The following is a 15,088-nucleotide window of genomic DNA, read 5'->3' as shown; positions in this document are numbered from 1 at the left end:
CCTTTTATGCAATAAAGGAATGACTATTTATTAGAAATACAGTCTGTCTGTGTCTGATGTTCTCAGCGTAGCAGCTGAAGAGTGATTTAAACCACCCCTCCCAAATGAGGGACTTATTTTAAGCCACAAAATAAACATCATCTGGGTTCAGTTACACTTTTGCAGAAACTGTAGTCTGGCATGCTGTTTTCCGCGAAGCTGCCTTATACTTACCTCAGACCTCTGCTTCAGCAAACTCCGTACTGTATGCACAAGTTGCATTCAGAGTTCTCAGACCTGGGCCTCACCTTTAACTCAAACATGTACTTGCAACCCATTTCTTAATTATTATTTTTTACCATATATTTCTGTGCTGGGAGTAAACATAAGAACATAAGAAGAGCCTGTTGGGTTATGACCCATTTGGTCCAGCATCTGGTTCTCACAGGGATGCGGGTGGCGCTGACAAGACAGAAGTACTGTTCTTAGGGGACAGGGGGCGGGCGGATGTGGGGGACTCCCTGGTCCTGAATGGGGTAACTGTGCCCCTGTAGGACCAGGTGTGCAGCCTGGGAGTCATTTTGGACTCACAGCTGTCAATGGAGGTGCAGGTCAATTCTGTGTCCAGGGCAGCTGTTTATCAGCTCCATCTGGTACGCAGGCTGAGACCCTACCTGCCCACAAACTGTCTCGCCAGAGTGGTGCATGCTCTAGTTATCTCCCGCTTGAACTACTGCAATGCACTCAACGTGGGGCTACCTTTGAAGGTGACCCAGAAACTGCAATTAGTTCAGAATGTGGCAGCTAGACTGCTGACTGGAAGTGACCGCAGAGACCATATAACACTGGTCCTGAAAGGTCTTCATTGGCTCCCAGTATATTTCTGAGCGCAATTCAAAGTGTTGGTGCTGACCTTTAAAGCCCTAAACGGCCTCGGTCCTGTATACCTGAAGGAGCATCTCCACCCCCATCATCCAGCCCGGACACTGAGGTCCAGCGCCGAGGGCCCTCTGGCGGTTCCCTCACTGCAAAAAGTGAGGTTACAGGGAACCAGGCAGAGGGCCTTCTCGGTAGTAGCGCCTGCCCTGTGGAACGCCCTCCCAGCAGATGTCAAGGCAATAAACAACTATTTTATTTTTAAAAGACAACTTAGGGAAGTTTTTAATGTGTGACGCTTTATTGTTTTAAATATTCGGTTGGAAGCCACCCAGAGTGGCTGGGGAAACCCAGCCAGATGGGAGGGGTATAAATAAATTATTATTATTATTATTATTATTATTATTATTATTATTATTACCACTGAGCCTCTTGGACTTGCCAATCACAGTGGTTCGAATCCCCGTGATGGGGTGAGCTCCCATTGCTCGATCCCAGCTCCTGCCAAACTAGCAGTTCAAAAGCACATCAGTGCAAGTATATAAATAGGTACCACTGTGGCAGGAAGGTAAACAGCATTTCCATGCACTCTGGTTTCCATTATCCCGTTGCGCCAGAAGCGGTTTAGTCCTGCTGGCCACATGACTCAGAAAGCTGTCTGTGGACAAACTCCGGCTCCCTTGGCCTGAAAGCGAGATGAGCAGTGCACCCCATAGTTGCCTTTGACTGAACTTAATCATCCAGGGGTCCTTTACCTTTACATTTTTTTACCTCTCAGTGGCCAACCAGATGCATGCAAGAAACCAACAAGGAGGACCCAAAGACAAGAGGACTCTCCCCTTCTGCATTTTCCAGCAAATGGTATTCAGCACAGCATAGGCATCATGTCTAGTAACTATTGGGAGCCTTCTCCTCCACAAAGTTGTCTAATCCTCTTTTAAAACCATCCTAGTTAGTGTCAGTCAAGTCAGTCAAGTACTTTATTATGAGTTATAGATAGGTAGCCGTGTTGGTCTGCCATAGTCAAAACAAAATAAAAAAAAATTTCTTCCAGTAGCACCTTAAAGACCAACTAAGTTAATTCTTGGTATGAGCTTTCGTGTGCATAAGCTTTCGTGTGTATCTGAAGAAGTGTGCATGCACACGAAAGCTCATACCAAGAACTAACTTAGTTGGTCTTTAAGGTGCTACTGGAAGAAAAAAAAATTTACTTTATTATGGTCATAGACCAGCATAAGCAAAACACCTAAATAAATAGCATTAACAGTATGAATCTAAGTGAATAATTATTAAATAAATAGGAGCAAGAACCAAACATAGATTTAAACCTATACATAGAATACTTAGTTAAGCATACATAATAGGTGAGTACAAATTTATAAGAAAAATTAAAAGATCTGTTAACACAGCTATATGGGGTGGGCTTCAAAAGTGCGGATCTAACAATACGGGCCTTCAGTTTAGGACTGAATTGTAGCATAGACCATTCTTCATCGAATATCTATCATGGCAGCGCAAAATCTAGCGACTAAATATGTGACTTCTGGGCTCTCGTCCTGTAGTAATAGGGAGATGTTGTGTTGTTCTCAATGCCCAGGAAACTTATATAAGATGGGTTGGATAAACCTAGTTCGTATGTCTATATAATACTGGAAATGAAGAAGGCACGATCCATTGTTTCCTGCTGCCAAGAGCCACATGTGCATTTCCTCCCCTCACAAGGTATCTTCCTAGTCAATAATAATAATAATAATAATAATAATAATAATAATAATTTATTTATACCCTGCCCATCTGGCTGGGCTTCCCCAGCCACTCTGGGTAGCTTGCAACAAAATATTAAAATACAGTAATGCATCAAACATTAAAAGCTTCCCTAAACTTCAGATGTCTTCTAAAAGTCTGGTAATTGTTGTTCTCTTTGACATCTGGTGGGATGGTGTTCCACAGGGCTTGCGCCACTACCGAGAAGGCCCTCTGCCTGGTTCCCTGTAACTTGGATTCTCGCAGTGAGGGAACCGCCAGAAGGCCCTCAGAGCTGGACCTCAGTGTCCGGGTAGAACGGTGAGGGTGGAGATGCTCCTTCAGATATACTGGACTGAGGCCATTTAGGGCTTTAAAGGTCAGCACCAACACTTTGAATTGTGCTCAGAAACTGGGAGCCAATGTAGGTCTTTCAAGACCGGTGTTATATGGTTTCGGCGGCCGCTCCCAGTCACCAGTCTAGCTGCTGCATTCTGGATTAGTTGTAGTTTCCAGGTCACCTTCAAAGGTAGCCCCACATAGAGCACATTGCAGTAGTCCAAGTGGGAGATAACTAGAGCATGCACCACTCTGGTGAGGGAGTCCGCGGGCTGGTAGGATCTCAACCTGCATACCAGATGGAGCTGGTAAACAGCTGCCCTGGACACAGAATTGACCTGTGCCTCCATGGACAGCTGTGAGTCCAAAATGACTCCCTGGTCCTTCAGAGGCAGAGTTAGTGGCCATCACTGCCTTTTGTTAAACTTCCATAGTTTAACTATGTGCTATATGCACAAGAGCCAACTCCTAGGGGCCAATCTATTTTTCCAGCCCCTCCCCTGACAGAAACAAATTGGGGAGGGCAGAAAATGGGAAAGTTTGTGGTTGGTGGATGTGGGGGTTTGGGGGGGGGGCTTCACATGCCTCTAGAAAACCAGCTCTCAGTTCTCTAACCAACGGGTCAAAATTGTGGGATGTGGGTTTGATGGAGGAAGTTGTGGTTTAGATTGCTTTGGTTATTTTATGCTTGGTCATTGTCTGAAAAGAAGACGAAGAGGAGGAACGGGAAGCATGACTTGGGTCGGCTCGGAATTACTCAGTAGCCCCACATGAACAGGAATGGCGCAAGGAGTCTGTACTAAAGCTAAGGGGTTGCCCATACTTCCTCTTTGTCCTGTCCTAGAAAGCACAGGTCCAAAAAGTTTTCTGCTTGTCCCATGCTTCCCAGGCACAGGTCTGAGGTCTTTCCCCCTTTTGCCTTCTCCTTTCCAAGGAAAACCCTGCTCTAAATCAGAGAAAATCAATCCTGAGAGAAACCCAGATTTTACCTTTACCTTTTTATATATCTAGGGTGTGCAATCTGGTCCATGGTTACAGCTGCCATCATCCCTGAACATTGGGCATGTTGGCTGAGGCTGATGGGAGTTGGAGTCCAGCAACATCTCAGATGGAAATGGACAGATACCCTAGTTCTAGTTTCTCTCAGTTGCTTCATTTTCCAATCTTAAATTCAGTTCTCCACATTTGCGTGTTCAGACCCAGAAACCTCCCCCCAAATAAATTCACGCTTGACTCAAATTTTGGTTTTGGTTTTTGGCAGAATTTAGGCCACAACTTTATTGATTACAGAAAGTGACTGGTTGCATAGGCTCTGGTTTGACTAGCTCCCTGCCATGCAGGTAGCGCTGACCCAGGGTTCAGCCAAGGTCAGCCAAGGGTGAACACCTGGATAAGTGGAAAGCCGGGAACGGGCTAGCTCCATCACCCAAATGTCCCCCTGGACTCAGGCATGGGTACAACCCCATCTCAGGGGTCCCTGGATTACTTTAACAGAATACCCTTCGCATAGGGATGGCAAGAGCGTTCTCCCATCCCTATCACCTGAACCAGAGCCTATCTGCAACATTACAAGTTGTGATGATTTGCTACGTGGCAGGTGAAACCCAAATGGCAACAGCCAATCAGCCAAGTGGGGAGAATTCCTGCTGTGCCCCTGTCCCAATGGCAGACGACACATGATGGCATAGCAAGGCCAAGCGCACAGTCCTAAATATAGGGAGAGGTGGGTGGGTGTTTCGAATGCACGCGCTGATAGAGGAAGCTCTGGGTCACGTGCATGGGCATAAATAGGTCCCTCGAACTATTTGGACTGCAGCCAGCTTTGAGGGTATTGTGGCTGACTCACCCACCTAAAACACAGGGTGTCAGTTTTCCAGAGGTCTCACCGCAGTATGTGACCTCTTTAAGGGAGGACCCGATTCCTGCAGCAACTTTCGTGTGTGTGTGTTTGTGTGTGTGTGTGTGTGTAATTATCAGTATTTTAGTGCAAATTTATCCCAACAAGGACAATTTTCTATGCAATTTTGACGAATATACACACGTTTTCACTAATGTATGCATCGTTACGCAGACCTTCCCCCTAAAATATGCATTTTGTACGCACTGTTTTGGTTAGAGGAGTGCATCACAAAATTTGCAGGAGTAAAAATTGCAAATGATAGGTGTGCTTCAGTTCCTCTATCGGTTCAAGAAGTGTGAATTAGGCAGTTGCTCATTAAAAGACAAGGAACAATCAAACAGTTTCTCCCATCCCGAATCTGAAGAGCTTCAGGTTTACAGAATTCTGACTCCCGCAAAACAAACATGAAGAAAGAAACCACACCTCATCTGTTCATTGGGAGCATCGGGGGTCAAAAAAACCAATAAAGCAAAGATGAAAGCCACCATATGTTCAGCGTTTGTTTTCCATCTCTCAAAGGGCTTTTCTCACCAGCGATCCTGGGGATTCCCAGAGGGACACCATATGATCAGCTTGCAAAAGGAAGTAGCTTTTCCTCACATATACCACATGGGAGATAACTGACACCATGGCATTTGCTTGGGCACTGGTGTTTGCCTTAGTCACGCTGTTATCACTTTAATACTCCCATGCGGTTGGGCAGATATCCACCGTGTGCCAAGATTATCTGCCCTTCTTTTGTAATCTAAATTTACAAGGGCTAATTTCGGGCAGGGTGACGTAAATCACACACAGCTGTCAATACTCTGAGGGAAACGAGTGGGTGCAGATATGAAGCTGGCCTTAGGAATGATTTGGTTTATGGGATTTTTGATCTCACAAGATCCACTGTGTCATTTGTCTGAATGATCGGAAGTCAATCATTCTTCCTTAGTTCCTTCCATAGTTCTTGTTACATTGCAAGTGCTCTTAAAATCCTGCCAATGTTTTTAATCATTTACAGTGTTCCTCTAAATAACTTACAATTTCCCCCCATTCTTTATTAAATATATTGTCTTCTTGGTTTCTGATCTTCCCAGTCATTTTTGCCATTCCGGCATAATCCATCATCTTTGCTAACCATTCTTCTCTGGTAGGGACTTCGTCTTCCTTTCATCTCTGGGCCAGAAGTTTCCTCTCATCCGTTGTGGCATACATGAACAGCCTTTCCTGCTCCTTTGGTATTTCTGGACCCAAAACTCCTAATAAAAAAAGCTTCTGGTTTTTTCCACAAAAGCTATTGTGTGGACAGGTGGAGTCCCCCCCAACCCCAGGTGACCCCCGAGCGGAATAATGACTCAAAACAGCGTGCTGTGGGGTTAAAATTGGCCACAACTTTATTAAGTTTCAGATGTAGGGAGACCTTGGCTCAGGCATTGGGCGTTTATCCTTCCCAGTCCCCAGCCGGGGATCTGGGAGACATCAGGGTTATCCAGAATGTGTGGGAATTGGGCTGGCTCTGGAGAACATATGTTCAAGCAGCGAGCCCGCCCCCCGTTTCACCACCATCGCAGGGGAGAGCAATGACAACCTCTAGACGAATGCCCAAAGCCTTCTCTCAAGACCCCTTTAACAGGGAACCCTGGGATCACCGCCACTAGGAGGACGTGGGTCACCGCTTCAGCCCCTCCCCCCCCCCATTTAGGAAGATAGACTAAAGGATTCTGCCCAAGGCCTGAAACCGCCAAAGTTATGACGTTTTGCTACGGGGAAGGCAAAACCTGCCAATGCAGGGAAATTCCTTTCCAGCCCTTCAACAGCAACCATGACGTAGCAGTGTCCGCATACCTGTGGAGAAGAGGTTAACCTGCAAGGAAGGCTTAACTGAGGGAGGGCAGGGTGGGAGAAGCTCTGGAGCCAAATGACACTTCGCAAGTAAGATTCACCTTCTGTTGTGGGGGCAGGACAGTCCCTCCCCTTACCTGGCCAATCCCCTGGCAACGTCTCCCCAGGCAGGACTGGGTGATTGGTTGAGGTAGGCTGAGACCTCCAGGTATCCAGCCTGGGGAGGACGAAGCCAGCCCATAATACCGGGAGCCGCACTGAGATCCGAGGATGCTGTGCGCGACCACGCAAAAGGCGCCCCCCATCTGATGTGGGGAGCGGTTATTTTAAACATTTTTTTTCAACTCATTATAAATCATTTCCCAATATGCTTTCATTGTCTTGCACGTCCACCACATATGGTGGAATGTGCCTTCTTTCTCTTTGCATTTCCAATGAATATTTGTAGCTGTTCTATACATTTTTGCTAATTTAGTAGGAGTTAGGTACCAACGATACATCATTTTTGTATAATTTTCCTTCAACGTACAACATGATGTAAAGTAAGAAGCCTCGGGTTTCTTAACAAACTACAGTTCCCAAGATGCTTTGGGGGAAGCCATGACTGTCTAAAGTGGTGTGATACTGCTTTAAATGTGGCCAAATATAAAACAGAAGAAAAGAATTGAAATATACCAATGCATCCCTCCATTTTTTGCCCACTCCCAAGGAGCGAAGAGGCCTTTCTAGGCTGAGTTGTCCAAGGACGCCCACTGAAATCAATAAAAAAATCTGGAGCCTACCCTCCAACATTTGAGTGTCTAGACCCCGCAACCACCAGGACACAGATACAGTGGTACCTCAGGTTACATACGCTTCAGGTTACAGGCTCTGCTAACCCAGATATAGTACCTCGGGTTAAGAACTTTGCTTCAGGATGAGAACAGAAATTGTGCTTTGGCGGTGCGGTGGCAGCTGGGGACCCCATTAGCTAAAGTGGTGCTTCGGGTTAAGAACAGTTTCAGGTTAAGAACGGACCTGTGGAACGAATTAAGTACTTAACCCGAGGTACCACTGTATTAGGTTAATGTTATTGGGCAAATTTAGGCCACAACTTTATTGATTACAGAATGTGAGTGGTAATTGGCTTAGGCATTGAATGTACCCGACTATATCTGACTCCTGCCTGCTGCACAGGGAGTCTGGTAAGGGTAAGCCACCAGAGTGGGGAGCCCTATCAATGCAAACCAACTCGAGTTTCCCCAGGTGTTCCAGATGGGGTCGTGTCATGGCCCTAGCCCTGCCCAGGACTTCAGACAAGATCCACACCCCTGGATTCCTTTAATAGAATACCCTCCTCTGCCCCTGGGGGAGAGTGGGTGGCCACGTAGTCCACCGCAATTCCTCCCCACTAGGAAGTGGAGCGGACTTCTCTGATGAAAATAGGGACCTCAAGAAAAAAGCAGGACATTCCAGGATCAAATCCTGTAAAGGATCAAATCCTGTAAAGCTGGGACTGTGTGCTGGTCCCGAGGGTTAACCGTGAGGTGAGGTCCGAGTCCAGTCCAAGGTCAAGGGTCCGGTATGGAGGCTGTCCGTCAAAGCTGAAGCAGGGTCCAAGGCAGGGAGTCGGGTGAGGTCAGGAACTCTGGCAGAAGAGCAGGACAGGGTGCAGGCAGGAACAGACTACCAACAATGTTGCTCCCACAACTTGGGACTGAGGCTGGCTGGCTTTCATCTGCCCTGAGGCATAGGGCGGCCCCGGTCCACAGGTGACTCACCTCTCCTGGCCTGGAGGCGAGCACTCTTCCTGCAGGAACTTAGTTCCCTCCGCCTCCCTGCCCTGAGCCTCTGCAGCTCAGGAGAGGCTGGAGGGTTACCAGACCCAGAGGCAACCTCAGCTTCCCCTGAGGGGGCAGAGAGTGGAGCACCTGCAGGCAATGGGTCCTCCATCACCTCAGGAGCCAGAGCAGACTCAGCTGATGCCTGCACCTGAGGATCCAGCACAGGTGAGGACCCTTCAGGCTCAGGCCCCAGCCCCGGCTCAGCTGGTTCTGGAGGTGGGGACTCATCTGTAGGCTGGGATTCCTCAGGTTCAGCCTCTGAGTCCAAATCCCAGGCCATCACAGATTGTCCCTGAAAAATACAGACACTTGGAGGGTCTGGGAAGGTATAAAGCAACTCTTGGGCAGATATGGATCTGACCCTTGGGTCAGATGCCCCAGTCCCCAGCTGAGACTGCCACCATCCGCTTTCCCACCAATTCCTCTCCTGCTCCTATCAGCTGCAGAAGTTCCTGGTGAAAAAAAATTCAAACGCTGGAATGCAGGAGCACAGAGCCAGCGCAATCACACAGGGAAACTAGGCCGCCTCAATCCAAGTGCCAATAATTCCTGAGATGCCTGTCACAGCCATGAAAATGTCTTGCCTAGACTTTGAAAGGAGGCATCTTAGCAGCTCATCAAGCAGATTCTTGCCCCCGGGGTGTTTGTGCTGTCATCAACACAGCTTTACAAATGGTTGCGGCAACTATGATTGAACATACACGCCGGCTTTGTCATAATTGTAACAGTCTGTCCTTTCTGCGTTTCATTCCTCTGGCTTCCTCGGCGCTTACAACATTTCGCCGTCCCTGTTAAGTTGTGTCAGACGACACAGCGATTCTTCAAACAGCTCTTGTTTATTCACAGGCCAGAACAGAACTGAACTGAAGGGTTCAGCCAGCCTGCTTATATAGAGCTTCACTAGAACACAACTGTAACCACTTTCTGTAACTGTCCAATCACTGAACGTCACTTTCAATCCCCTATTTGCATATGTGGACCTGAGTGAAAACTATCTACAGTATTCCCCTGCTGGCCCAGGGTGAGAACTTCAGTACATAACAGTCCCCACCCCCACCCCCCTAAAAAAAGAATGTGTATATGCCTTCCAACTGTGGCTAACACTTGCCCATCGGATGAAGTGGATTCTAGTGCATTAGAGTTTATGCCATAGATTTCATAGAATCATGGAATTGTAGAGCTGGAACTGAGGCCCCCCCCCCAAGGTCATCTAGTCAAACCACCTGCAATGCAAGAATCTCAACTAAAGCATCCATGACAGATGGCCATCCAACCTCTGCTTAAAAACCCCCAAGAATGGATTTGTTAGTTGTTGTTGTTTTTTTTTAAAAAAAATATTTTTTATTGATCAATTTCCACATAACAAATTATCAGACCATATACATTATTAAATGTATGTTAAAAATCTGCTCACACATGCGTACTCAACCAGAAAGTCACAGAAGGGGGGCAGGGAATCATCAAATGTAGTATTTCCCATAGAGTGCTGTAATGGGGTGTTGCAATGAAATCTTTTTTCCAGATTCACACCATCTCTTTGCTGTCCCCATTTAAAAAATAATGGGAATAATATTTGGACTTGGCAAATGGGCCGGTTCCGGATGGAGACTATGATCTAAAATTTGCCTGATTATCAAGTACCTCTCACTACAGCCCTCGGAAAGTGACGTGCTTGCTGCTTTTCATTGTGAAAAGTTCAAACTTGAATCGAAATAATGCCAATTCACTTCTGGCCTCCGGGTCTCTGTTAAAGCCAACCCTGGCATTTGGCAGAGTAAAGCAGTGGCCTCGGGTGGCAGATGTGGTGGGGATGGCATCAGTTGTTTCCTTCTGTTGCCACACTGCCTGCTCTCCTGCCCTATTGCTACCCTACCGCCTTTGGGTATACTGATCAAGACTGCCCCCTTGTCCATGTTGGAATAAGGACTAGCTTCCAGTCCAATTGGAATGGATGGGGCCACCGTCTTTTCCTTGCCCTCAGGCGGCAAAATGTCTTCAGCTCGTGCTGTTCTTAGAAACAAAGTAGACACTGAAAGGGCAAAGAGATGAGTCATTCCAAGCCAAACAGCGTGTTGCATAAATTAAGGAAATCCAGCAGCACGAGGACAAAAGAAGAGGCATCTGTTGCCAAGGGACGACTGGAGGGGCTCTACTTTTTGAACTTTTTCCCCTCCTGTACTTCTTTCTGCTAGGAAAAAGTATTTTTTACAGGACACTGAAGCAAACTGTGTGTTAGGGGTTCGGGAACATCAAAAGCTGCCCAAGTCAGTCCACCGAGCTTAGTACTATCTGCACTGCCTGACAACAGCTCTCAAACATTTTGGGGTGTTTTCGTAAAAAATGGTCAACATCTTTGGGGCGTCCTGGTTTTTACTTCTTGAAATACAGCAACCCAGGACCTTCTGAGCAGCCACCAAGACACACAGACCTTCCTTGGTTTTGTTTATCCTAAAGAACCTGTGAGGCCTTCAGGAAACATTCACTTAGGCCAGGAGCAGCCATGGTGTTATGAATTCAGACAGGACAAGTAAGTGTGTTGATTTTCTCCTTGACACTCTTCTTTCTGCCCATTCATTTACCTTTCCCTCCAGGCCCACACCTGCACCACCTCCAAGGGCAAGTTGAGAGGTGCTCACTACGTAACTTTGCTTTCTCTCATTGCTTACTCCCTTGGAGAGGGCATGTGAACAGGCAGCAGCTGCAAGGAAGATGAGCAGCAGACCCAGGAAGTGCCAGAGGTCAGCAGAGGACAACCACATGTCAGTGGTAGATGGAGCCAGAGGCCCAAAATGGGTGATGCAATGGAAACATGATTCTTACCTGCTGTTAGCTGCAGAACTGTGCCAGATGAAAACCAGCCTGGCTGGCCTAAACATGACAAAAGGGGTTGATGGGCCATCTGAGAGGAATATTTGGGCCTGAGGAGACAGATGTTCCCAAGGTGATGGGGCATGTGTTTGAGGTGACAGGAAAAGGGAGTCTTGAGCAAGGGTTACTGGGAATTAGAAGAAGAAGAAGAAGAAGAAGAAGAAGAAGAAGAAGAAGAAGAATTTATTATTTGTACCCCACCCATCCGTGTGGGTTTCCCCAGCCACTCTGGGTGGCTTCCAACAAAGATTAAAAATACATTAAAATGTCACACATTAAAAACCTCCCTGAACAGGGCTGCCTTCAGATGTCTTCTAAATGTTAGGTAGTTGTTTATCTCTTTGACATCTGATGGGAGGGCGTTCCACAGGGCGGGCGCCACTACCGAGAAGGCCCTCTGCCTGGTTCCCTGTAACCTCACTTCTCACAATTAGGGAACCGCCAGAAGGCCCTCAGAGCTGGACCTCAGTGTCTGGGCTGAACAATGGGGGTGGAGACACTCCTTCGGGTATATTGGACCAAGGCCATTTAAGGCTTTAAAGGTTAGCACCAACACTTTGAATTGAGCTCGGAAACGTACTGGGAGCCAGTGTAAGTCTTTCAAGACTGGTGTTATGTGGTCTCGGTGGCCGTCACCAGTCTAGCTACCGCATTCTGGATTAGTTGTAGTTTCTGGGTCACCTTCAGAGGTAGCCCCACGTAGAGTACATTGTAGTAGTCCAAGTGGGAGATAACTAGAGCATGCACCACTCTGGTGAGACAGTCCACGGGCAGGTAGGAGGAGGAGAAGAAGAAGAGGGAAGAAAGACTGGGGTCCATCTTGGGCAGGCTGGCTGCAGGCTGGCTAGGAGAGATGCCTTGGACTCCATGGCTGCGATGCTGTGGGACACAAGCTCCTCTGGAAATTGACCATTCTGTAAGATCTGGACTCTCTCCATGCAGACTGAAGGTATAAATAGGCGAATAAACCATATTTCTGAAAGCTACGACAGTTTCCGCCATGTCTCAATACTCCAAAGGAACACGGATCCTGGGTGAGTGCCTGGGACCCCATGGGCTCTTGCCACCGCTCGGCAGAAAGAGGTGGAGGAACCCAACTTTTGTAACACCTGCTTAAAACTGGCAAAATTCCAGCCATGTAGAAGTATGAAGCTTCTTCACACACATCTCTCCATCCAGGGGCACTGCGGTCGCACTGCGGAGCACCTTCTCAAAGTCCAGTAAGCAAGGCACCAGGTTTTCGGAAGCTGACCCAAGGCTCTGACAGGGTTCTAGAGTCCTCCCTCCTCCTTCTCAAAGCCAGGTTAGTGCTTTCCCAGCTTTGGGTAGGAGTTTGGAGGACTCTAGGACCCTGCCAGAGTTTCACGCCTCCCAAGAGTGCCTCTCTTACCCCACTTTGGGAAAGCAGCAAAAGGGCTGGGGGAATAATAATAATAATAATAATAATAATAATAATAATAATAATACACTGCTCATCTGACTGGGTTTCCCCAGCCACTCTGGGTGGCTCCCAACAGAATATTTAAACCATGATAAAACATCAAACATTAAAAACTTCCCTGAACAGGGCTGCCTTCAGATGTCTTCTGAAAGTCAGATAGTTGTTTATTTCCTGGACATCTGATGGAAGGCCATTTCACAGGGCAGGCACCACTACCGAGAAGAACCTCCGCCTGTCTCCCTGTAACCTCATTTCTCGCAGTTAGGGAACCTCCAGAAGGACCTCAGAGCTAGACCTCATTGTCCGGGCTGAATGATGGGGGTGGAGACGCTCCTTCAGGTATACTGGGCCGAGGTTGTTTAGGGCTTTAAAGGTCAGCACCAACACTTTGAATTGTGCTCGGAAACATGCTGGGAGCCAATGTAGGTCTTTCAGGACTGGTGTTATATGGTCTTGGCGGCCACTCCCAGTCACCAGTCTCACTGCCGCATTCTGGATTAGTTGTAGTTTCCAGGTCACCTTCAAAGGTAGCCCCACGTAGAGCACATTGCAGTAGTCCAAGCAGGAGATAACTAGAGCATGCACCATTTTGACGAGACAATCCACAGGCATGTAGGGTCTCAGCAAGCGTACCAGATAGAGCTGGTAAACAGCTGCCCTGGACACAGATTTGACCTGCACCTCCAGGTCTGCCACTGCTCCATCCATATTGCCTAAACTCTCTTCCTCCATCTTCCCTTCTCTTGTTTATCCGCGTTGGAGAAAACATACATGTGTTCTGCTATTGCTTTACACCATCCTGTGCCTAGGTTTATTTAAAAGCATGTTATGTTAGGGCATTGCACCCTGGTGAGTCCTTTGGTTCTGTTACGAATTATGAGCAAAAGCAAGCCACACGCTTCATCTTGACACGCACGCAAACCCCCAGTGCGATGACAGCAGAGGATGGCATAAATAAGCACATTGTCATTAAGACTGCAGCTCATGACCATTTGACGTAATGGCGCTTCTGGACTTCATTAACCATTCTGCCCGTATGCAGACATGCCCCCAAGACGAACATCTGATGGGTTTATTGATGCAGCGATGGGCAATAAACACACAGGTCAGATCATCCACTAACACAGATTGCTGTGTAAATGTGAAGCACAGTGAAGAAATAATGTTTAGGGTGGCATTGCCTCAAGGGCAAGTGAAACCATGTTAAATGCATGGTTTTCATCTGATGAAGAGAAAGGAGGAGGAGGAGAAGCCACAGGGAAGCGATCAGGACAATGGTGAGATGAAGGGTTAACCCTTGATCTTCACATCATTCCAATGAAAATTGCCTGCCCTGGAGTTGCCACTGCCCCAGGTAGGAATGGGGTAGAAAGTCAGTTGGGTTTGGATTGTAACACAGACTCAATTTCCTGGAAGCATCACAGATTCTTCAAAATTCGCAGTTCTCTGAATTTTGTGGTGCTGTTCCCCAACCCAAAAATACCTACCGAAATGTGTGAAAGTGTGGATCCCTGAAAATGCCATACCAAAAAAATGCATTGTGTATAGGGAAATGGCTTGCAAAAATGTATTTATTAAGAGAAATGTGTGCCGGAACACTGATGGATTTTTGCGAGGACCTTTGTTTAAAATAGTAATAATCACAAGCTGATGGGGAAATGGGGCAAACTGAATTGAAGGTTAAAAAATAAGAAACTGATTAAAAATAGGAAACAGAAAGAATCTGAAATTGACAGATTTGTGTCCATCCCTAGCCCTTGGATGGAAACTCCTTTCCATTTGCTTGCTTGTATGAGTTCAGTGCTCAGTTGCAGCCCTTAAAAAAGGGATTATGTGGTCCACTGGGTTTCTAGGTACTCCCAGCATATCATTCCTGATCTTTGGGCCAGGCATAGGCAAACTTGGCCCTCCAGATGTTTTGGGACTACAACTCCCATGATCCCTAGCTAACAGGGCCAGTGGTCAGGGATGATGGGAGTTGTAGTCCCAAAACATCTGGAGGGCCACGTTTGCCTATGCCTGCTTTAGGCTGTGCTAGTTGGGACTGATGCAGTTCAAGATCCTGCTAATGGGACAAGAGTAGCAGCGAAGTGTGTCTTCATGGCACCCAAGGGTGTAGCCGGAGGGGGCAAGGAGGGGCAGCTGGCCCCCCAATCAATAAAAATCAATAAAAACCAGCCCAATCAAATCAGCCCAATCACACCAAACATGAGGATAAACAAAGATCTTCTCTTGGCTTACCAATCATGGTTTGTTCAAACAAAACAAACCAGGATCCCTTGTTCGGGTGTCTTC

This window comes from Podarcis cretensis (assembly GCF_951804945.1).
Source record: "Podarcis cretensis genome assembly, chromosome: 10".
Lineage (NCBI taxonomy): Eukaryota > Metazoa > Chordata > Lepidosauria > Squamata > Lacertidae > Podarcis > Podarcis cretensis.
Note: the sequence above shows the minus strand (reverse complement) of the source record.